Source organism: Xiphophorus hellerii, chromosome 14, assembly GCF_003331165.1.
Source record: "Xiphophorus hellerii strain 12219 chromosome 14, Xiphophorus_hellerii-4.1, whole genome shotgun sequence".
In the NCBI taxonomy this organism is placed as follows: domain Eukaryota; kingdom Metazoa; phylum Chordata; class Actinopteri; order Cyprinodontiformes; family Poeciliidae; genus Xiphophorus; species Xiphophorus hellerii.
The window spans coordinates 20,255,607-20,280,384 of NC_045685.1; the positions used below are offsets into that span (position 1 = coordinate 20,255,607).

The 24,778-nt window shown below is 40.7% G+C and overlaps 1 protein-coding gene across 3 annotated transcripts in view; it reads right to left on the minus strand.

Moving 5' to 3' along the window:
- Positions 1-22,796, minus strand: part of kdm6ba (lysine (K)-specific demethylase 6B, a) — a 110,498-nt gene extending 87,702 nt beyond the window's left edge. For all 3 annotated transcript variants that reach the window (XM_032582789.1, XM_032582791.1, XM_032582790.1), the window contains exons 1-3: positions 22,333-22,796; positions 19,849-20,006; positions 19,178-19,231 (exon numbers count right to left, since the gene is read on the minus strand). The gene's annotated coding sequence lies outside the window, so the exon portion shown is untranslated. The remainder of the gene's footprint in view (positions 1-19,177; positions 19,232-19,848; positions 20,007-22,332) is intronic.
- Positions 22,797-24,778: the final 1,982 nt, after the last annotated feature.

A 24,778-nucleotide genomic window follows, 5' to 3' on the forward strand; every position in this document is an offset into this window, starting at 1 on the left:
TGTTTGATTTGTTACTGGATCATCACTGACCAGTCACAATGAAATATAAAGGTGGGGACAGAAGCTGTGTTAGAAACTTAGAAACTTCTGCGCTATATTTAGAAATCGACTGACACTCATCTGGTGATATCATCAATAATATTTTAATCTTCACTTGTGTTCATCACAACTAATTCTGCCCCTGTGATTTTGTCAAATGACAGAATCTGCTGTAATCTGTGTCACCGTGCACAGACACACTCGCCTCCAGCTCTCTCCGTTTCTTTTGTTGTTCAAGTCGTCTGAAACTGAGCTTGTAATAACGGCTGCAGACGCAACATCAAAGGGCAGCTACAAGAGTCATCATCCTGTTTATATTTGCACTCCTTTTCTCTTCTTATTGATGCTAAATTGGGAAAAGTTGAAAATGTGCTATTAGCAATGCTGGGTTGAAATTAGGTTTGCCATTTTCACAGGTGGTAAGATTAAGATAAAAATAGATCTGCTACAAAAGAAGAAGGCAGGGAGCAGAGTCAGAGGTACAGATAGTTTGCAGATGAAGACAATTTGGCGCATGATTTATTCTTCCTCTTTCAGACTAAGTCTCCTTTCTTCCTTCCAAGTCCATGTTTTCCTGAAGTGTGTAATCCTCTCTGGTCTCTGCTGTGCTTTCATCTTTCTCCTCCCTCAGTCTTTCAACATCTTTTAAGACAGCAGATTCCTCCTTCATCACTGCACCATCTCTCTCTCTGAATTTCTCTCAGCAGCAATCAGAATAATAATAAACAGCCACTGTGATGCATTAGGGACCCGTGCAGTTGTGTTGGAAAGTGGCGTAAAAAAGGTGTTTATTTTTTAATTCATCATGGCAGTTTTTACACTCAGCACCTGATTCAATGTCTTGTAAGAGTAAATGTATTCTTTGCGGTCTTTTTGGTCAGCAGTGGTTTTCACCTTCAGATTCCCCAATGCTTGCAATTTTTTGCCCTGCTTCTTATTGTTGAATCATCAACGGACCTTAATTCAGGCAAGTGATGCCTGCAGAACTTCAGATGTTTTGCTGGGTTCTTTTGTAGGTTGTTGTGTTTCTGTAAAAAAGGTTGTGGCGCATTTACCTGCCGGGGTTTACCGCCGGGGATAGCACCGTTGCTGAGCTCTATGGCTACGTTCACGCAGCAGGTAAATGTGGCCCAAATCACTTTTTCATGGCGTGGTCCAATTCCAATCTCTTCACCCACAGACAAAATCTGATTTATACTGCTCCCTTATGTGGTACTAAATCGGATTCTGCAGTTTGAATGGTAATGTCGCATTTTATTTAACTCTTACGTCATTGGCGTGAGACATGAGTCATAATTCTGTGTCAGACGAAGCCAGACCCAGTAATTCAGGAGGTAAACATTATTGTCGGCTACCGTTGCTCAGCAACTTTAAAATCGATCCATAGTCGGCGGCGGAAATTATTACTTCCATAAACAATAAGCTGATATGTGATATCTGTTCTTCTTCTGAGCTCACGGGTCGCTTTCAAGTCGTAAAACGTTCACAAAAAAGTCTGATTGCAGTTGCATTTAATTAGTATGAACAACCATTCACACACACACAAAAATGATTTTAGCAAAAAAAACAAAAAACATCACAACCTGCTGTTCAACATAGCCTAGTTGCAATCCAAATCCTAGTTATTTCAGAAAATGACTCTTGGTTTTCTGTTTATCCAAAGCGAAGTAAATTTACCAATATATCCCTCTAATTTAATGAATCTATACAATCAACTAGCTTTATTTAGCTAGACTGTAATTCATTAAGATCCCTCCATCCATTGGCAGACCTATGGGCAACTTAGAGAAATCCAAAAACAGCCATGTTACACCAGAGTACCAGGAGAGAACATGAATGGGAAGAACATATAAACTCTATGCAGAGACCCCAGTGCTACCAACATCGTTCAGTCCTCTAATTCATCAAGATGCACGTGAATCCTGATCTCACATTTGAGTAGAAAACTTTTCAATCATTGCTTTCTTTCTGAGTGACCACTACATGTGTTCTGGGTTGATACTCTAAATCAATCATCATCACTTCCTGAGCCACTTCCATCCGAGTCCTTGGCAGCCTCGGCTGATTCACTTTTACATATTTCTTGACTTCGTAGATGGAAATGGATAAAATCATCAATGTCTAAAAGCCCAAACACTAAAAGTAACGTTCAAATATGGCCTTAAAACCTCCTTTCCATCTTGAAAATTGGATATAGCTTCAGACTTAATGTCTGTTTTGGAAGAAGAGAACAATTCTTGTGACTTCACCACTGACAACCACATCTACAAATACATGTTCAGAGCTCTTAAGAGAGCTTTTACTTGAACCCTGTATTTTGTTTGAGCTGGAAAGAAGAAAAACATGGACTACAGAGACTCAGCGCTGCAGATGCTTTTTGCTTCATCCATTTCTGTGTGTGAGTGAAGGGGTGTGTGTTTCTATTTTTAAACTCCATGGCAGCAGCAGCAGACTCCTTACTCCTCTTTCAGTAAGTCCCAGAGACTTTGCACCAGCACAGGAAAACTCTCGGAGTGTGTGCCCGGGCACGTGTTCGTTTCCATTGTTGCAGAGGTGGAAAAACCTTCTGGAGTGTGAGGAACAAAGCCTAAACGTTCTCGTTCCTGGAGATTTTTTGTTTCCATTTCCATGGATGCGTCACTGACCAAGTGAGGAGAAGACACAGAGACAAGCGTAAACACATGCATAAACAATGACCTAAATGAAACCAGTGGGAGAACGAAGAACCAGATGGGACTCCTGATTTTGATCTGATCTTTTTCCACACAAACACATGCTGCCATGAGGACTAATAACACCTGTAATTCCTTTGTTTTCACATGGAGAGAGCACAGACTTTCCCTCTCAACTCTCCTCACTCAGCTTCTCCTGATAGGATGGATTGCTATGAATGGGTCTCAGTTTTTTCGCCCTGTCAGCAAAGTTTGATTCATAAGTGGGAGAGATTGCCCTCATGGCTCTTGTTGACTACAATAGATGCATTACATAAACTTACAAAACACACACACGCCCACACACGAGGGCTTGGAAAGGAACAAAAAAGAGGCGATAAATGACAGAGGAAGTTGCAAAACTGAGCATTTGTGAGAACAAAGAGAGGATGAGAGTCAGGAAACAGGAAGTGTAGATGGAGGAAATGAGAGGAGGGAGAAAAGAGGAGGGGGAAAGAGAGACAAATATGCAGATGCCTTGTTTCCGCTTTAGTCCACTTGTAGGGTGACGTGTGACTTTCCCCATGTGCAAAAACGAAATAAAAAGGATGCTCTTTGTGTGGTTCAGTTTGACTGTTGACCATCAATGCTCCAGTGTCATAGCCCACATTTCCTGGTTACCCAACCAGCCTCGGCTCTGCCTGGGGGACGAGGAATCCGATATCAGACAGAGGTTGGTCTGACTCATCCAGGAACTGTACCACACTGAAATTATAATGATGCTCTCACAACAAACCCCATTCATAAAACTGTTCCACAGCCTAAATATCAAACAGCGTGTCATTGCCACACAGTGCTTTACAACAGTATTCATGAGCTTTAACTTTTTCACATTTTGATTCAGTAAAATCACAAATGTCAACATATTTTATTGGGATTTTAAGTGATAGACAAAATGTGGGGCATGATTGTAAAACTTAAGAAAATAAAGTGGGTTTTTTTTGTTTAGCAATTGAAATCTGAAAAGTGTGTTGAGCATATTTAGTCTGCCACCTTCAATGTAATATCCATAAATAAAAAAAAGTGCAACCAAACATCTTCATAAGTCCCCTGATGTATCAGAACATTCAATCTTTGCAGAAGACTGGAAACAAGAAAGTTTTGCTGAAAGAAAATCTACTGAAGATCCATTTAAAGGTGCCATGTCAATTACATGGGAAACCTGTGAAAGAAGGTGTCAAATAAGACAAATAATTGGCTTTTTAGTCGACAGTGGAGTCCTGTAATTGAAATTATTCCCAGGTTATTGGGAAGCTGAAATACATCAGCGCAATGTTACCTCACACGTTACTGGCAGGTGTTGGAAAAGCAGCCAATCCAGGAGCACCATTCATTTTCCTTGGTAAGGATTGTCTGAACTGCCAGGAGCAGAAACAAGAAAAACTGTTTATGCTAGATTCTGTGGTGGTGGTAAGATTGTTTCCACTGGGTGTATTAGAGCAAACTGAGCTCCTCTGATTCTGCAGAAATACACCACTCAGTCAGAAACAACCAATCAGATCCAGGAGGAGGGTCTTAGCGTTGTCAATCACTCTCCTGCTCACCCCCTTCCACATGCTCTTTGCTAAGCTACAGCTTGTTAACCACAACACAGCCTGCCACCAATGCTAATGCTAGTTAAAATGAGTTTCCTGGAATGGTGAGTTGTTTTCCCACCATTATTACATTAAGCGGCATACACAAGGTTGATTGACAGCACTAAGACACTCCTCCTGGCTTCTGATTGGTTGTTTTTGACGGGGAGCTATGCATTTCATCAGACAGCAGAAGTAGCTCAGGGAGGAGATGGAGACAATCAACCTTTTCGCAGATTATCTCTTCTCATATTATTCTGTCACAACATGGCAACAGTTTAAGCAAATCTGGAAAAACAGATTTTTGCAAAAGTTGCATACTGCAGCTTTAAATTAAATTAAAGTTTTAAGCCTATTCAAGCACTTTATTTTTGTTATATTTTTCTCTCACAAGTTTAGCAAAAGCCAGCATTTCAGTGACTTTTTTAACCTCAGCATGAACCCTGAAGTGTTCATAAATAAAAACACATGTGGAAAAAAATGATAGAAAAAGAGGTACAAAACACATAAAGGTAAAATGAGAACTTACACACACATCCCGCTGTCTGTGTGGAGTTTCTATGAACTCGGGCCTAAACAACAAACAGCATGAAATATTCAGTGAATTTTTCAACATGTGCTCCTTCCCATTTTGCACGTGTAGAAGTGCAGAAAGAAATGTTGGGAGAGAGAAAGACGGATGCAGGAGGAAGAAGGAGGAGGAGGAGGAGGGGGAAGGAGTCAATGAGGGCAAAGGTAGAGCGAGCAGCAGGAGACGGAGGGAGAGAGAGAGAACCCAGCTGACTGTTCCAAGCTACTCCCCTTAGCAACAGCCCGGGCTCTCCTGTCGTCTGATTGGCCGGCCCTGACAAGTCCTGTCGGCCAATCAGGGGTCTCCTTACAATCCTGCATTGTGGATTTGATTCTCACCATGGCAACACTAGACTGATCCTAGCTCTGGATGAGGCCTGTGCTTCTCCATGCACACTGTACTGTACATACAGTACAAAGCAGAGCAAAGCTGATGAGCTCAATCAGCGAAGCTCCACAGATAAAAACACAACTCACATGGCAGAAGCTGCAGCTCTGCTCACCTCTGCACAAACTGCTACCAGCTGTGAAGCTCTCAAGGTGGCACGAAGAAGAGTTTAACTCAATGAATTCACTGCGAGAGGAACTAGAAAATTAATCTTTTATTTCCGCCTCCGACGTGAACTGTGCTCATCCTCCCTGAAACCGCTCCAAAGCATTTACCTGCAGCTTCTTTCACCTTTGGGGAAATAATTGCAATTTAATGTGTCTGTAAAAGGTCATGCTGCCATTTTTCTTCCTTTTTTTTGTGAATATGGTGACATTTCAGTGATTTTCTCCTCATGTGGAATATGAGCCTTTGGTTGGAGCAATCACTGACATAGTTTCAAGTAAGCGTAAATCACATCACTTATGTTTCAATAATAATGATGAAAAACCTACATTTCTCAATATACCTCGAGTAATAACCCTTCCACTGTATTTACAGAAAAATCAAAACTAAAAGATGATCAATTAGCTGTTATTTAACAACAGAAATTCCTACTTAAGCATAAATAAGTAAAACCATTAAGTAAATGAGGTAACAATTAATAAGCAGTTCTTTGAGGTGCTGCTATTTGCAGCAGATGTGAAGATTTAAAGTGAAAATCAAACTTCTGTGTGAACTCTTTACGATCCCAAAGCGGTCCGCATGCACAGAAGAAGAATGCAGAAGAACAGCGCACTGTTTACGGAAGTAATAATGGACGGCGCCATCTATGGATCAAATTTAAATTTGCTTAGAGTCGACAGTATCATCACAAAGTCATAACAACATGAAGAAACGTAAGAAAAAGGAAAGCACAACTAACAGTGATGGGTTTTCACAGAGCATTGATTGCAACGTCTGTAGAGAAGTGTGTTTGGGTGTGTAGTCGGATGACGCAAGAAGTCGGATAAGGTGCGACATTACCGTTCAGACTGCAGGTGGAAGTGACACAAAACAGATTTTCTGGGGTGTGGAAAAAAAAAAATCCCGCTCCCCAACAACCAGACTTTGTGGCAGGCTGGGTTGCCCAGACTGCCATATAAAGCTGGGCAAAAAGATTAAAAGATTGGACTTGGGTCACATTTGCCAGCTGTCGTAGCCTTAGTTGGTTCTGGTTGATTAGTAAGTCTGCAGTCAGCTGATTAACAAGCAAGCTAATGTGCCAACTGTAGCTTTAAAACTTTTTCCCAAACTGGAAATATTTCCAGTCTTTCAGCAGGCAGCAACAGGTGGGGGCAGGAACTACACCAATTTACTCCCTTCTCGTTACAATTGAAAATATCCCAGCCAGTCATACACTTTGTTTTTTTACATTTATAAAACGGTGAAAACTAGGGGTGTAACTAAAATGACATTGGTGTGGCAAGTGTTGGTTTGCTCCTTTAAACCATTTTCACTAAACTGTTTCATACTAAAGCTATAAAGGAGCGCCTCTAAAAGCTGCCTCCAGCCACTCAAGGCTACAAATCAAGCAGTCCTCATTTTGTTTGAATTTCTGGCTGAAATCCAGGGATTTATTCTGTCAACTTGTACCAGTGTATGAGACTGAAACAAATTATACATCTGAAATGACGCACAGTGACAGTCCCTGCTGGTTTTCACTTTAAATCGTCAAGCGAGCTGGTACCAGAGACCATCCATCATTGCTACATCAAACTCTTGAGTTCTGAAGCCAGCGTAGTCTTACTTAAGACAACCTTTAAAATGTCTTTGTCTCTGAGCATCCGAGCGACGTAGTGACTGAACTGTGGCGAGACTTCAGCCCCCCATATTCCTGAAAACCTTTCAGAAAACACTCAAAAATGGATACAAAGGACCCAAGTCATGTTTACATAAGAGTTATGTTTTCATTAGGACTGAAGTCAATAATTACCAGCAGGCAACAAAAAAACTGGTTCCTATTCACACCTGTTATCTGGTCAGTTCCATTCAATTCAAATTCAAAAATACTTCATTGGTGACGGCTGTTGGCAGGAAAGATCTCTTGTAGTGGTTTGCATTACAGTGCTTTGAAGACACTCTGTTTTCCCAAGACAGTTTCATGAAGAAGATGGTCAGGGTTGTTCATAATTTTCTTGATTTTATGAAGAATCTCCACAGTCGTCCCCAAAGCAGAACCAGCTTTCTTTACCAGATTGTTGAGCCTCTTTAGGTCCATTTAGGTCAGAGGTGCATAAAGTTCTTCCACCAAGAACAGAAGCATGCATCTACAGCCTTTTGTGGGCAGTGGCATTCATGTCACATATTCAGTATTGGCAGTTAGGATAAAGATGGGCAATTTAAGTCTTATAATTTAATTTTTTATAATTTTTATAATAAAAATTCTTTTTATAAAAAATTTTTATAATAATTTTTTATCCATACTTGATTTCCTAAAGCTATTGACCACTTACTGCTTTCAGTCTATTGACAAAGGTCATCTAGAAGTCGAAGTTCTTTTGTTTGATGGTTAAATTTAGTATCTCAAATTGTTTTTAAATAAAGCCTTCCTCTAACATCTGAATCCTCTCTATTTGTTTTGAATTCCAGCTACTGTCATGAAGTAAACAGTTTAGGATAAAATTGTTGGAATGCAGAAAGATTTCTTGAAGGGGCGAGTCGTCAATGTGGCACTGCACAAACATCTGGAACAAACACTCAGGCATCGGTAGAAAAGGTAACTGGCTGTTTCGCCTTTGTTCTGCCAGCAAGGCCACATTTGTAGAAGCTGTGAGCAAGACAAGAGACCGAATCAAAGGTATGAAGAACAGGGGGAAAAGAGACAGAGGTGGGGGGCAGAAAGACAAAGAGCGAGCTAGTGGGAGAGGTGGAGAGATACAGCATGAGACAAGCCGGCTCCTGGAGAATAAGCAGGAGGGGAGACGATGAATAGCAGCTCCTCTGCACACAGACGCGTGATGAATGGGTCTGCTGCCTGAAAAGCCGGAGCAGGGGACAACGAGGGAAGTGTGTCTGCTCATCCCACTCTGTGGATGTATGTGGGATCCGGCAGAATGATCCATCTGGGCCATGACCACACTGGAGGCAAGGTTAGGATCCCTTCACCCACCACGAACCAAAACCTACCCACAATCCCCACCAACAGGGGCTCAGGGTCAGCTGTCAAACCCAACAGCAGGTAATTAAAAGAAATTACAGAGCTTTGTTTGGAGTTTGACGCCAGGCAATGTATGTATCTAACCGACTACAATTAGTCGGCCAATTACCTCAGGGCCTAATTACATTGGGCCTCCATAGGAAGGAGGAAGAGGCAATAATAGGTTTTAGGGTGGCTTGTGTTTATATAAGTGATCAATAATTAGCATGATCCCTCTCAAAGGTCAACACCTCACATGAAAGGCTGGTTTGCCAATGGAGACTTCTGTTGTTATTTCGTTAATTGGTCCAACAGCAGCTAATTGTTATTTTCTATTAGCAGTGGAAGAGACCATGCAATTTTTGAGGCAATTGATTTAAAATGCAACATGTCACACATTGGTTGGAATATATTTTTATCATCTACAATGCAAAAAACCCTAAATCATACATGTGTTTAGTTTCTAGTGCAAATGTCTTAATACGCTTGAAATAGGACAAAACCATCAAGTAACCTTTTAGCAAGATATACAAGCTTGTTTTATGTAAATAATTATTGAATATGCTAGTTCCACTGGCAGATATTTCCACTTATAACAGTGGATACATGTCATGTTAGCATGACAAAAACCAAAAATACTAGGTAAGACTCTGTGTTTTTACAGTGTAAAGTTACTGAACGAAAAAGATAAATACATCGCATACAATTTGGATTATTCTCTAAAAATTTAAGCTATTTATTAAACAGCAGCTAAACCTGCAACTGCAACAAAAAACTGCTAATGAAAAACAGTCTGAACAGCCTGCTCTGGATGATGGCTACTGATATAAACAAAAAAAAAAGAACGACAATGTGTGATCTCATTCTTTTAGTCATAACCCTAATCCTTTCACTGTAGATGAGGAACAGCGCATAGACCAGTGAATCAACAGTTTACCCTTCTGACTCAGCTTCTTATTTTACCACAGTGGACCCGTGTGCTTCCTGTACTGCTGCTATTAAAGCTCAGAGCTGAGGTCTCAGATCCCAGTGGTTGAACTGGAGTTTGATCACCTCAGCTTTTCGGATAACTGCTGCTTGAAAGACACCTGTACAGTATGTAGGGGCCTACATGGATAGGAACAGCAAGAAAATCAGATTGTATGTGGGTCATATAATGGCTCTCATGGTCGTTGTTTTTATGGGATTGATTCTGGGTAGAAAATGGGACCCATTTGGGTCTTGGATTTTGCATGTTTGGATTTTCCGAATGCCTATTTGGGACCCAGAACAAGTACTGAATAAGGTTTCTAAAAAATTCAAGTCAGTATTTAGTCGACGAACCTTTGGATGCAATCACAACCTGCAGTCTGTGTGGATAAGTCGCTATCAGGCTGCACATCTGGATGCTGCTGTTTTCCTCCATTCTTCCTGCTAAGCTGTTCAAGCTCTGTCAGGTTGAATGTGAATCGGCTGGAAACAGAGTTCTGCCACTAATTCTCTATCTAGTTGAGGTCTGGGCTTTGACTGGGACACTCTAGAACAGGGGTGGGCAACTCCAGGCCTCAAGGGCCGGTCTCCTGCAACTTTTAGATGCATCTCTACTTCAACACACCTGAGTCAAATAATGAGGTCATTAGCAGGACTCTGGAGAACTTGACTGCACTTAGGAGGTGATTCAGCTATTGGATTCAAGTGTGTTGGACCAGGGAGACATATAAGAGTTGCAGGACACCGGCCCTCGAGGACCAGGATTGCCCACCCCTGCTCTAGAACATCCACCTTCTTGTCTTCTAACCATTCTAGACAGCAACACAATACGGACCTAAAGACGGGACATGATTTAATCCACCCTGATCATTCACAGGACAACCATCTGAGCTGCTCATGTAGCACGACATCATAAAATTATGAAACTAGAAATAAAGCAGTAGCACGTAAATTCAACTCCTTACACGGTTCACAACAAGATGGAAAAGAAGACGTCTGCCATAGATAAACAACAACCCAATAATATTTTTTCTGCACAAATTTCATAGACTATAATTATTCCCACATGAACAAACATTGCAATGACAAGTTTTCTGCTGGGAATGGGCCTCAAAGCTGCAGCATGCAACTTTTGCAAAAAGATGTTTTGTTATTCCATGTCTGTTAAAACTGTCACCACGACAGTGTAATATAAGATCATCTGTGAAAAAAATCAACCTCCTCCACGAGCTGCTGTTGCCATCTGAAGAAATGCATCAAAAACAATCAGAGCCAGGAGAAAGGTGTTAGCGCTGTCAATCATGCTAGTGTACATGCTGCTAAATGTGAGCCTCATGTATATGAGCCTGATTAACAGCATGAAGAGGAGACCCTCTTTCTCCTTCTGATTGGTTGTTTCTGACAGAGGGTTGTATTTCTGCAGACGGAAATACTAGCTTTGGAGTGGAGCAAAATTTTTTCACAGATTATCTGTCTTATATTATGATGTCATGACATCATAATGTTTACAAATATGTAAAGAATGTTTTTTTTTATAAGCGTTACATACTGCAGCTTTAATGCAACAAAATGGAAAGGTGAAACAGGTGTACAGCATCTGTAACTTTCAGGAAGCTTCATAACCGTTTGGTCGAAATTCACAGAATGTATTAAAATGTAAAATCTTAGGCAACCTCAGCATCACTGAACACAATGCACATTTCAATAACATGTTATTGAAACAAGTTAAATGTTTAAGAGCCGCTACAGTGTCAATTCTGCTTCATCTAAGCTGATCGAATCATATGCAGAGTGCGGCTTTTGCGCTGCGGCGGTACGGGTTAATGGCTGTGTGTGTGTCACGTTGCAGCTCGGAGCAGAGGGCACGGCAGCTGTAGCTCTTCTAATCGAGTTAGCTACGATAACAGTGGCGGCAGCCGGCTTTCCAGGAATAAACTCTTCCCTCTTCTCTCAGCGAGAGGATTTCACACAAAACAGCAGCGGCACCAAGCATGACCCACCTTTTTTGCTGCGCGGGTTTTGAAAAATGCATGGGAACAAAGAGATGCATAATGCATGTACAGACACCCTGACAACCTTATTAACGCTTTCAACTCGACGATCACACTCTGGCCTTGCTCTCCCAGACACATCAGTTGTCATGGGTTTTAGATCCACAGGTGCTGACATGCCGCTCCCTCTGCAGATCCGTGGATGTTTTTATTGTTGACCTGCCAGCAGGTAAGTCGGTGGGTGAATAATGTCTTGAGTGTCTGGCCTTTTAACTGACACACCGTAAAGACCTCTTAGTAACATAATGGCTCACTTCCACTGTTAAAACTCAGCGACCCGTGTCACCTGTCAGGTCATCAGGTTTGAATGTGTTTGCAAAAGAATAATGTGGTTAGAGGCAGATGTAGCAGCCTTACCTAGTCAGAGTTTGAATATTTCTCTACTTCTGTATCATTTCCTCGAAAATAGGCAATTTCTTCTTAAATAGTGGTGATTAATAATTTCACACCCGCCATGTTTAGTCATTTTAAATCGAACTCCAATTTGTTTGCCTAGAAAGTCCGGTTCGTTTGGGGAGATGTAAATGCGCAACTAAACTCTGATGCAAACCAAAAAAAAAAAATATCTAACTGCAGTCCACCTAAAAACCAAGGTCTCAGTGAACTCTAGTGCGGTTCGAATGCATAAGTGAATATCAAGCAGACTGAAGGTCGCTCCAAAAGCAGAACGCAGACAGTAGCGCAGGGCATTCTGGGTAAATACAACCAAAACAAATGTGTTAGTGTAGCGATAGTGGGAGCAGTTCCTCATAGTCTTTCGCCAAAGACAAAGAGAAACCCTACAACTGCTAAAATCTGACGCTACTCCATTTTTGTTCACATTTTGTTAAGAAGAAGTTGCGCTCCGTGTCTTCTTCAGAAGTTCTTGTGTTGTTTCTTTCAGTGGTTCTTGGTGCACCGCCACCACAAGTTAGGATGGGGAAGATGGTTTTCAAAGGGCTTGGATTGTTAACCAGCTGAGAATGAAACAAATGTTGAAATTCTGGTCCCCCAGTCGAACAAAATCTAACCGAATATCAGTTGTGAAAACTCTTATAATGTTCCTCTTTGGACTCCGGAATCTTTTTTCTACTAATTTTCTGTCCAGGATTATCTTTTTTTTCAATCAACTAAATCTTATAAATTAATGAGTCATGTCGTCTCTTCAATAAATAAGCAATTGTTTAAGGAATAAATCATTGTCGTGTCAGCACAAAAGAAATTAGCAATAATCCACTTTAAACTTGGATCTTTTGCCAACTTTTCATGAGTAGTCCATTAGGATTTCCTCCAGAAAACTTGCTAAGTTTGTTGGCAATGACTAGGTCAGTCCACCAGTGAGCCAACTTGTTTTTGAGTTCAGAAAAGTTGACAGAAAATTTGACTATTTACTTGATGTTACTTGATTTCTATTTGGTGTCATCTGGCTTGTGTGGCTTACTTGTTAGGTAATTATATATCAAGACAACCAGTTCTGATGAACACCCGTAATGTGACATCACACATTCTGGCTATGCAGACTCAGGGGTTTTCTTCATTTGGTGAGCTTCACTCACTATATTGTCCATCGCACGCACCATCAACTGCCTGTATCAGAAGTTGCTTCGGTTATGAAACTGGACCTGCTCAATCTAGACATGCCAGCAATCAGATTGGAGTGTTTACTAAATTACAGCTAAATCAAACCATTCCTTCTGGATGTCTAACTGGGTTTTTCAGAGAAGGCAGTACATGAGGAAAACAAAAGACAAGGCCCGCAATTCTAGCCAATCAAACGATAGCGTGTCAAAATAAAATGCATCATGTGTGATCGACTGGATCCTTTTCTTTCTCTGCCGCCTATCCCATCACCCTTCGCTGGCCTCTCGCACACAAAGGCAGGGGGGGCCGAGGCGAAGGAGCACAAAGGACTGGGAGCTGTGGGCAAGCCCTGGGGAAAGGGAGGGGGTAGATGAGGGGGTAACACAGGGTCAAAGGGGGCCAGGAGTGTAGGGAGAAACCTGAGAGGCAGAAAGCCAGAACAGGAGCTTTGGGAGGGGAGTGATGGAGGGAGGAGGGGGGTTCAGGGGTGAGAGAGTCCAACACGATGAGGGCTGGATTTGTTCAAGAAAGGGATTCGGTTGGAGAGAAGCTGGGATTTGATGAGATTTGCACTTTTTCCTTAGAACAGAGAAGCAGATCCTCCGACCACTAAAGCCCGCATAAACCTGTTTCAGACACTTTCAGTTTCAATGTTCTCTATCCTCTTTTTGCTTAAAAACAAAACTAGTTGCTAGACCTTGTTCCATACCTAAAACCAAATGTGTGAATAGTCTCTGCTATGAAGGATCTTCACAAAAAGGGTGAAAATGAAAACGTGTCTGTAGAAGTGAGTGAATTATCAACATTTTAGCCAATAAAAAGACATTTTCATTGTCCTGTTCTTATAGCTACAGGGAAAATAAAACCAAGGTCGAACGTCATTATGTCCTCATGGATATAAAAGTAACAAGAAATATTTTCTCAGATCCCGGTTTCCATGGCAGCTCGTCTATAGAGCGCATCAAACATGCAGAGAATCAACACTAATGCAGCAACATGTTCATTATAAAAGACCGTCGTAGCAGACTGCATGTCTCTGTGACTAAACTCCTCATGGAGGGATTCAACATTTAGGCTTCACAGGGTCCAAATCAGAGTGAGCCCAACACACTACTGTGCCCATACATGTACAGCACAGCGAAAAAGTATTTTCTGACTGGTTTCCTCTGTTTTTGCCTTTTTTGTAATCTTTTGGACAATTTTAGTATCAAAGAAAGACAATCTGAGGAAATAAATATTGCTTCTATTATGATTTCATTATTTATGGTGTTTTCATGGGTTTGTTTGGTAGACTCAGTGCGATTGGGAACTAAAATCGCACATTTACAGCTTCAGCTGCATCGTTGTTGGATTAATGTCACAAATTGATGTTCTAAGCAATTACAGCAAATTGTCCAGGTCTTGAAGCAACAAAACACTCCAAGACCATCATACCACCACCACCGTGTTTGACCACTGATGAGATGGTTTTATTTATTCATTTATTTTTATGAAAAGTTGCATCTGTTTTACTCCAGATGTGTCCAGCCTTCACTCATTCCACAGATACATTTCCTCCCAAACGTTTTGGAGCTCATAAAGATGTCTATGAGAATGATGACTTATGGGTTTGTGTTCAGTTTGGGCAGCAGCGGCAGCCATTTTGGCTCAGTCTGCAGAGGTTTCCAGGTTGTTTTAGGCTCTTTCATGAATAAAGGAGTAGCTCCAAGTTATTCTGATAGACCAGCCACTCTTGCAAAGGTTCACTGATGCTCTGTTTTCTCCATTTGTGCATAATTAATTTTACTGCGGTTCAGAATCAGTCGCTGGAGCTCCAAAGAAATCCACAGCTCAGAGATGAACTATGGTCCTTTCTTCTCCTTTTACATGAGAAATACAGCAGGACTGATTTATTTCTAAATCCAATTTACAAGTATTTGAACTTGATTCCATTTCACTTTTACTTGTTTTAGCAATCCACACATTTTCAGCACATTTCACTATGTAAAAATTCTAATTGTGTAACTTGCTCAATTCTGGTCCCATGTTTTGCTGTCTATCCCAGCCAAGTTTCCAGGTTAAGTAAAAAATAAAAAAATTGTTTTCACAAGATCATGTCTTTAGGCTCATTTTAGTAATCTTTGATGTTTCACAACATTTCACGGTTAAATAAAGTTTATATTAAAAAAAGTAGGAAAAACCTTTGGATACCTAACATGACAGAAAAGTTATATAACCTGTCTGCATCGCACTTTCATCACGCCTTTAAAATTGCTCTCACGTTGTGCTTCTGTTATTTATTTTACTAAAGCCAGTGCTCCCACAGCGTTTCTGAGCCAGCTGCAGTTTGGGACCATTAAAGGCCTCTAAAAGGCAGACAACCACAATACACCCTCGAGGCCCTCCAGGAAGTGAATGATGTCAGCTCCACCTCTCCCTTCGCCACTCCTGCCTCGCTGACAGCGCTGACGATGACGAGGAGAAAGAGGCCGGTGAAGAGGAGTCTCTGTCTCCCTCCGTCCTTCCTGTCCTCCACCTCACCCACTGCTTCCTGCTATCCAGCCTCCAGGCATCCTGACTCAGCTCCCTCCACCTCTCTTCAAATCAGCTCTGGCTGTGCGCGTTTATTTGTTTTCTTTTTACTATCTTCATTCTCAGGCTTTGACGGTCTGTTTTCATCGGTAAGTACAGTAGAAAGGAGGGAACAGAGAAAACCAAAGAGGAAGCAAAAGATTTAATGTAAAAACTTAAATTACAAACAGGTTGAAGCCACTACAAGGGGAGAAAAATCTCAACTTATTGAGTTATGATATCAAAAACTGATTTGAAAGGTAGAGAAAGAGAAGGATGAAAAGCCACCTGCTGGACAAATAAATCAATAATTTTAGAGTGAAACAGAAAATAAACTGCATATCATGGTTTATGCCCTCAAATACTGTTAAAAGTATTTGAGGGCATAAACCCCTTGGTAGTTAAATGTGGCTTTAACTACCAAGTCCTTAAACGGAGCATGTGCCACTCATCTCTCAAGATGAAACTAGAACCCAGTCTAAATAAGCCATCTGACCAAACTGGAACCAGGTGCGCCACATGGACTCGTTTTACTTAAAACGAGCCGACATCAAAACAGCAGCGTTAACGGTTCTGCCAAACTCTGGAGAGTCAAGTGTTTAGACACGATCTGAGCTCTACTGAGATCACCCCAAGCAGAGAGGAAAACCTGCGATCGGACACAAACCCACATTATTCATGGCACGTTGGACGGACAGCATTGTTGGCTCGGTGTCTGAAGTCATGTTCATACTGAGCGAGTAAGCCTGGAAATGTTCTTTGTCATGTTGTTCAGATACAGTACGTTCATCCTCTAAAACACTCATCTTTAATTCTGTGCCTCTCTGATACACAAACACACATTTTAAAAGTCCCACTTCGCCTCTTGTCCCTGACATTTTGCTTTTATTCTTTACCCAGAATCTACAATTAGGTATAACTCCAGGAAATGGATTTTGTAGTTTAAGGATACATGCAGTTTTAAGTAAATAATGCTCCAGCATTCCTCTTTCTATATGTTGAATAGACAGTTTGACACTGACCTCCTAAACATGACAAAAAAAAAAATCACATAGAACAAGAATTGCAATTTATTAAGTAATTTAAACTGAAAATATACTTCCCTGATTCTGAATTTAAGCAAATGTTTATTGATATCATCCTGCACCACGCAGACTCTTTGTCTGCACCGATGAAAATTCACCTCAGCAGGATGAATGCTTTGAGTAGATAACACAGCAGCGCAGTTAGACCAACGCATTTCAAGACACTCATACTGCGTTCACTCTTAACAGAGCATTGAACTTGCAATGCCTTTACACAATTAAACTGTGTACATTTTCTTTACATCTCAATACAAAATGAGACAAATCATTTGTATGACTTGTCTCATTTTGACCTCACAGGACTTGAATTGCTTCAATTACTTGAATAAAAAGTATTTTTTATGACAGCCACCTTTATCACCATTTCCCTGTCATCACTCTGATGGCAACAAAGCCTCAAAAGGCTTTACAACAAACCATCTTTTTCTGTCTCACCACCAGCTTCTTTTCACACTGCCAAAAAGGAAAACACTCCTAACACCTTTTTTATCATCTCCTGTGGAAACAAATGAGATGCAGTCTTGTACCATATGAGTTTCCTTTAGTTGATATTTTTCATTATTTCTGGAAGAAAATCAGTTTACAGCCCAGACATCCCAAACAGAGTGCAAAGCAGACAGCGTGCCACCACAGATTGAAGCTCATCATTTTCAGTCCAGCTGTTTGGAGCTGAATGGAAACAAAGCATTTTCTGGCAAAGTCCATACACTCATTAAACGTGATAGTATTTATGTTTTAACATCTTAACGTCTCTAGTAACTTCCCTCACTAGAGTACTACAGGGAAGGACGACGAAGGAGTTCTGAAACCATTGCAAAATCTCAATATCAGAGATCACACCCAATCAGAGGTCACACATTTTCTGACTTGTTTTGTTTCCATCTCATTGTCCCCAGTATTTATGTAATTTTGTAGCTGGTACACTGAAAACGTAATCTTTAAGACGTTCATTATGTAGATGTTATGGTTTCGTCGGGATGAGCCCAAAGAATATGAGAATTTTAAGCATGGCTGCCATTTTATTATTAAAAAACGACCACGTGTGTGTGTGTGTTTCTGCATCCGTTCGCGTGTGTAATTGATCTGATTTGTGGCCGGCTGTGAATGTATGAAACAAAGCTGCAAAGCTCGTAACAAACCCCCTCAGGTGTGTAAGACTTAGCTGCGTCCTGTGAGACACCGGATTTAGAGGAAACGTGTGTCTTTGTCCCCAAGCGGCGGATCAAAACCGTGAGCGAGAAGAGAGAGGGGGTGTTTGAGACAGATGTCAGAAGGTGTGTGAAAATGAAACAGAGCTGCTGTTAAGTTAGGTGTGTAAGCACCTCAGTAACGGGTTGGGGGTGACAACCCGTTACTGAGAATTAGTACTACCAAATTATAAACATGTGCATGTATACCCACAAAAAAATTAATTTTCTTTACAAATTGTGGCAAATTTATGTGTTAGAGATTTTTTTTGTTGTTTAAAAATTGAAAACACACCTAGAAATGTTATTTTAAAAACTTTCTTGTTTATTTTTATCATTGCATTAGGCAGTAAATTAATAACAAGGCTGAAAAATGCAAAAAATAAAATAAAAAACGCAATATATGCAAGGTTGCACTAAGTTAATAGCTTAATAATAGTTCATAAACTTTTTTAGATCTTACTTTGTAATAATTTAGTACATCAACACCCCTTCCACTATTTTTACTTAAATATTCATTTTTGTTCATTTATTTTTCAAAAATATTTTGCGAATTTTTTTTTGTCTTCATGTATTTAAAAAAATCATTTTATTGCGCAATTTCTTTCTTATTTTCAAATTCCCCCTTTTAATTATCATTCAGTTTAAATGTATGATTGTTATTTTTTTGGACTACTTTGGATTTTTTTAAAAATTTTTCTTACATTAATAATCACAGCAATTCATCTCCGTGTTTATTCCTGCAGTTACTCTGTATTTTCTGGCAGTACTTGCCCTGCGTACGTCTTGAAAGTACTTCAGTAAAAGCAATAAATAAGAAAAAAATAAATAAACTGAAAAAATGTCGTAGGTAAATTGTTTTAAATCTTCTCGAGTTTAAATAAACAGTGAAACATAAACTGAATCCAATCCAATCCACTGCGTACTCTCGATAAAAGGGAACTCGTTACTAAACCAGCAGCGTGGTTAAAGGCAAGTTGGCAGCTTAACAAAAGCAACGAAGAAAAAAATGTTTTAAAGAAATGAACCGGTCGGACCGGCTCATGATGTCTAAACAGACTCACAGCAGGCCAGAACGCAGGAAAAATAAATATGTGACAACTTCAAACAGATCAGCCTCTCTGAGTGGATCAGCTGCTCCCACTGAAACAGTCCAATTTCCAAAACTGCGCCATGTTGTGCACAAATCTAAAGGTTGTATTGTTGTCCGATGAACTCCCGACAAACATTCTGCCGTTCCCACATCCACACAGAGCTGAACCATGAAGTCACGCGTGTCTCATTCATCACCGCCGACTAGTCAGGCAGGTGGAGATAAGAGGTCAGGAGGTCTTACCTGAGCAGGTACGCTCTGTTCGCTTGCAGACGGATGCAGGTCAGAGCTCCTGTTCTGCAGCAGGAAGAGAAAATAATACACCAGTGAGTTTGATAAGGATCAGCTTAATCTGTCTGCTGCTAGCATGTGGATTACTCAATAAAATGTTATATTAGTGGGAAGAATAACCAACTGTCTCTTTGTCATCATTCCAACTCTTTTTCCACACATTTCCAGACGTAAATTTAAAGCATTTTTCTGTTGATTTTTTAAAATCTTTTTGCTTCTAACTAGTAAAAACAGAAAAAGCTACTGATAGATGGTGCAGAACTAAGCTGTGACTGTCATGTTTACAGAGAAGATGCCAAATGTTGCGCATTTAAATGAATATTTTATGAATGCATAAGTAATATGACAAGCACTCTGCTTGCTTGAGAGTCTTTTGCTTTTAATTTCTGTGTAAAAAAAAAAATGTAGAAAATTTTAAAATCAGAAAATCCTAATAAAAATAAGCTAATTTAAATTTGAAATAAAGTCAAATCAGTGGCAATATATAAATTAATAAAAACGTTTAATTTTAGATCAATTCTAAAAAAAAAGAAATACATTTACCCATATTTTTAACTTTATAATGTTTTTATAACATACAGTTATTTTGCAATAAAACAAAAGGGCAGCTTCAGCCACTTTACCATTACATGGAGGATTTTTCCAGCTGCAGGTGTCGAAGTGAATCTCATCCATCTTCCTCCAGCAGTCAGCAGCCTGTAGTGATATCTCATGGCTTCAGTCAGGCGCTGGCGGTTCTTCAAACACAGCACTGAGACGCCTTCCCATCCTCACTCCGCTGCTGCGAAGAAACACAGAAACTTATGAAGTGGACCTTTTTTTCCCTAAATGAGTCGAAAATAAAACATCATCAAAAAGTTTATTACAGCAATTCCGTTGAAGTTAAACTCACAGTTTTATGACTTTATTAGGTACACCTGTGCAACTGCTCGTTAATGCAAATGTCGAGTCAGCCAATCGCGTGGCAGCAACTCAACTCCAAACCGTACTAGTAAAAAGTTAAGTGGAAGGAAAACATGTAGGAACAGGAACAACTGCTGCAGTCTTCAGATGCAGTCGGAGTCAGAGGATCAGAAAACCCACACGCCTCTGTACTTAAATCCTCGTAGAAAGCAGGAAATTTATCAGATCCCCATAATCTCTAATCTGGAGATAAGGATTGCATGTCAGATCATTTCCCTCCTGTTTCCAGCAAAAATCTTAAGTTAGTCTGCAATCCAGTACTGAATATAAAGTTTATTCTGACAAATACAGCCTGCATGCTTGCTGAAGAGTACACAAACCATCCATTTTCTTACACCTATGTCCCTAGTGGGGTCTGGAGGGGTGCCTATCTCCAGCGAACCTTTCGAGCAAGAGGCGGGGTACACCCTGGACAGGTCGCCAGTCCATCACAGGGCAACACAGAGACAGAAAAGACAAACAACCCGGAGTACCCAGAGAGAACCCACACATGCACAGGGAGGACATGCAAACTCAATGCAGAAAGACACCGGGCCGGGAATTGAACCCAGGACCTTCTTGCTGCAAGGCAACAGTGCTACTGTGAAGACGCTGAAGAGTACACATGAATAATAAATTACGTTTTAAAGAAAAACCTAACCATAAATGTGATAGTTTAAAGCTTTTACTGACTTCACCTCGAACATAAACCATTAATTCTCCAAACAAAACCGACCAACACTCAGGTGCAACTGTAGACAATAAAGAAGCTGGAGTTTGGGTGTGTCGCCCTCTAGAGGAAAGAGCAAATCCCTGCAGTTAAACTGGCCACACAGCACAGATTGTTGATGGAGACGGAAATTTTGTTTTTAATTAAAGGTAATTACAATCTTTTTACAGAAAGCACAAAGAGGTTTTCTGTGTTGTCTTTAATTTATTCGTAAATATGACTTCATTTATCTAGTGACATCCACTCAAAAACAAACTTTTGCAGCTACTTTGCTATATTTTATTTTTTCTAATAGTTACAAAAATAGTCAATGATTAATTTCTTTAAAATAAAGTGAACAAGCTAAACTTTAAAAATTTTAGATTTACAATGGTACACACATCTGTTTCCAATCAAAATTTTGACATTTTGTTTTAAGTTTTAATATCGTTTTTCTGATATTATTAAATATCAGAAGAATTTGAGTAGAAAACTGTGTCCCACATGACAAAAAGTTTGGACACTCCTGATTTATGGGTATCACAGTAAAGGCAGTTGAAGCACGAAATGCTTTTTAGGTGTTTAATTTGAGAATATTTTTTAATACAAAGTCAGTGTCGCCTTTCACTTCACAATTACGCTGTAATTTGTATTGATCTATTACATTAAATCCAAATAATATACACTGAAGTCTGCATCATAACAAAAGGTTTTACAAATGTAAGCGGTGTGAATTAGCAAGGTTCTGTAACTGAACCACGGCGTGAGTCCCGACCCAAAACTTTAGAACTACCATGCTGGTAAATAAGTCAAGCAGGTGACGTCCTCTCTGATTTCCTGTCCTGTGTCGCCATCTAGTGGCGAAGAAGGCAAATGGCAGATAGAGAAGCAGCATGAAGAGGGGTGGAGACAGGGGGAGAAAAAAAATCCAAGGGGAAGAAAATTCAAACGCTCTTCCTGGAAATATCAGAGAACCCGCCACAACTTCACCACATGACATTTCAGAAAGAAAATGCGACACCCCTTTCCTCTAAAAAGCGGAGAGCCCGCATTTTTCTCCCCATAAACCCGCAATTATAGCCGCATAAATGAGCCAAACAGGACGGCCGTGCCAACCCACTCCATTTATCGACTCTTTTTTTAAAATCTGCGTATTATCGTGGAAACGTGGGGTCGACACAAGATGATTGCGACATCAGCTTCATTCCAGTAAACTACCCCCTTCCTTTACTGTAGAAAACGTGACATCATTCCACTTTCACTATGATGTTAGGAGGGGAATAATCCCGCAAAACAAGACGGAACCAGCTCAAACTCAACACAAGCATGCATGCAAAGTTAAGACATTATTAGTAATTATATAACGTTATGAAAATCCTCCATTTGTAACAGGAAGAAGACAGTAGCTCTGCTTCATTACGTACAGGAACGGCTTACAATCTGCGCGTATCCTCACCTTTTTAGATGTTAGTCCCAGAATCAGCAGCGAAAACCAGAGAAAGATCTGCACAGCAGTCCACCTCCATGCCCATCCGGGGATGACGCAGCCCCCTTAAAAAAAACCCGTCTTCTCCTCTGTCATTTCTAAACCACGTATCCAATTTGAGTTCCATCCAGCATCCAAAACCAGTTTAGGTGCAGCGAAGGGAGCAGAAAGAAAACCCACCGTGTCTGCATGTTGCACCTCTGCATAGTCGCATCGCCTTTTCTGAATGATTGCACAGCTCCCCTTCCTCCTCTGAGCGGGCACTGAAATAAATAAATGGAAGGCTGGAGCCAGGAAAAGGCAGCAGCCACCATCCCTGAATCATCCTCCAGAGGTGTCCACTGCGCACGAACTGAGCTGTGGATGGGGACTCCTTAAAAGAAACTGCGCAGTTTTTATTCCATTGAAGCAGAGGAGCCTTTCCCTCCGGTTCCCCTCCTCTCTCTTCTACCGCTGAACGCCTCTTTTCCCCTTCCTCTTCCCTCCCTCCCTCCCTGCCTGCCTGGCAGCCTGCCTCCCTCTCTTCCAGGTTACAGTAATACACTGGAGAACCTCTAGTTTTAACTTCAGTTTGTGGTTTAACAACCTTTGTGGTTGAGGAACCTGCTGTAATCTAATGACGGTACTTTAAGTCACCAGGTACTTTAAACTTTTCAAGAAACTGGAAACTAGAGGAAAATCCATGCTGGGAAAAGTCAACAAAAGGTCACATACGGTTCAGATGGCTTAGTTCAATGGGACTAGGTTGGACAGTAGTAATGTAAAGTTTTTACTGTTTGAATGATACTTACTTAATAGCTGCATACAGTGGCGGTCAATACATAAATAACGCCCTGGGCTAGGGGTGGTCAGATGGGGGCTCCTTGTAATCTTAGTGCGTCACCAAACCAAGCAAATTCACGAATTTGCATGTTTTCCTGGAACTACAAATTATTTACAGAAAAGTTGCTTAGATGCAGATTTTTTCATAGAGCATGTCTAAAATATTTGAAAGCAAAAGCAGGTTGGGAAGCTGAAATATCTAGGCACAATGTTACCTCACATGCTATTGGGTGGTGTTTGCAAAACAGCCAATCCAGGAGTGACAGTCATTTCTGTTGGCGCTGATTGGTTGAACCCCCAAGAGCAGAGATAATGAAGACTGTAGATGTTATGCTGCCTTGCAGTTACCTCAGAAGTCGTAACTCAGAGTTGGGTTTGATGTCACACCCTAGGTAACAGCGTTCCAGTCGGAGGAGACGGGATTTCAACATGGCGACACCCAAGCCGCTATTGTTCACAGTACATTGTTTTAATTTGTTCAGGTTAGAGTTAAAAGGGATAAAAGTAACATTGCTGGTTGACGCATTCTAAAAGGTGTTTTGTAAAATAAAATGTTTCCACCACAGCTTACTACTGTTGATGCAAGGAGCTGCCATATTAAATACCAACTTAGTAACTTTTCTGAAAATAATCTAATTGGTAAATATACAACCATTCTAGTACTACCACAGGAGCTAATATCTACAATCTTCCTTATTTCCAATCTTGAGGGTTCAGTCAATCAGTTCAGAGGAAAATAAATGTATTTGGCTCCTTCCTGAACAGCAACAAATATGTCAAGTATCATTGGGCTTTTGTATTTCAGCTTCCGACGTGGTTGGGGTTTACATTCATGTAGAGCAGAGAGTGGAGTTCAATCTCGACCCATACTTTCTAGAAACAATGAAAGCTGTACTAAATTTTCCCCCCCTGATTTGTAGAAGAAACAAACTAATCCCGGAGTACGGACATCCAAAAATGCCACATTTACATTCCAGCTTCAAGTCTGATGTCTGTCAGAACCGGGCCTGAAGAATAAGCCCATTTGAATTTGAATTCAAAGTTGCCCTCCCTCCACCTCCCACCAACTGGAGACCACCAATGTGCTGTCACACACACACACACACACACCCCCACACCCGCACACCCCCCCACACACGCACACGCACACGCACACCACACACACTCACAAAGACTAGGATTTGATAAAGAGCCTCTTAAACCCAAAAGGAAGTCCGTGTTTGGTCAGGACAGTCCTTATTGCTGAATGCAACCTTGAACTGCTCCCCTCCACCAGCCCCTTCCCGGTTCCCCTCTCTCATTACTGCATCGTTCTTTCTCCAGGCTCCTTCTCTTGTTTTTTAATTCTCTTTCTCCCTTTGAGAAGTTTGGGTTGAGTCTATCTGGAGGGGAAATCTGGGCCTTCTCTCGCTCTCAAAACGGCCGACTGACTGACTCCAAACGTCCTGTCCATGAAGCTTCAATAGGATTCATTTGCTCTCCTTCAGTCACTGTCTCCTTCTGCTCTCTTTTTTAGCTTGAGAGATGAAGACTAGCCTCAACTCATCCTAAAAACTGAAGTTTTAGTTTTTTGTTTTTTAATATGCTTTACGTC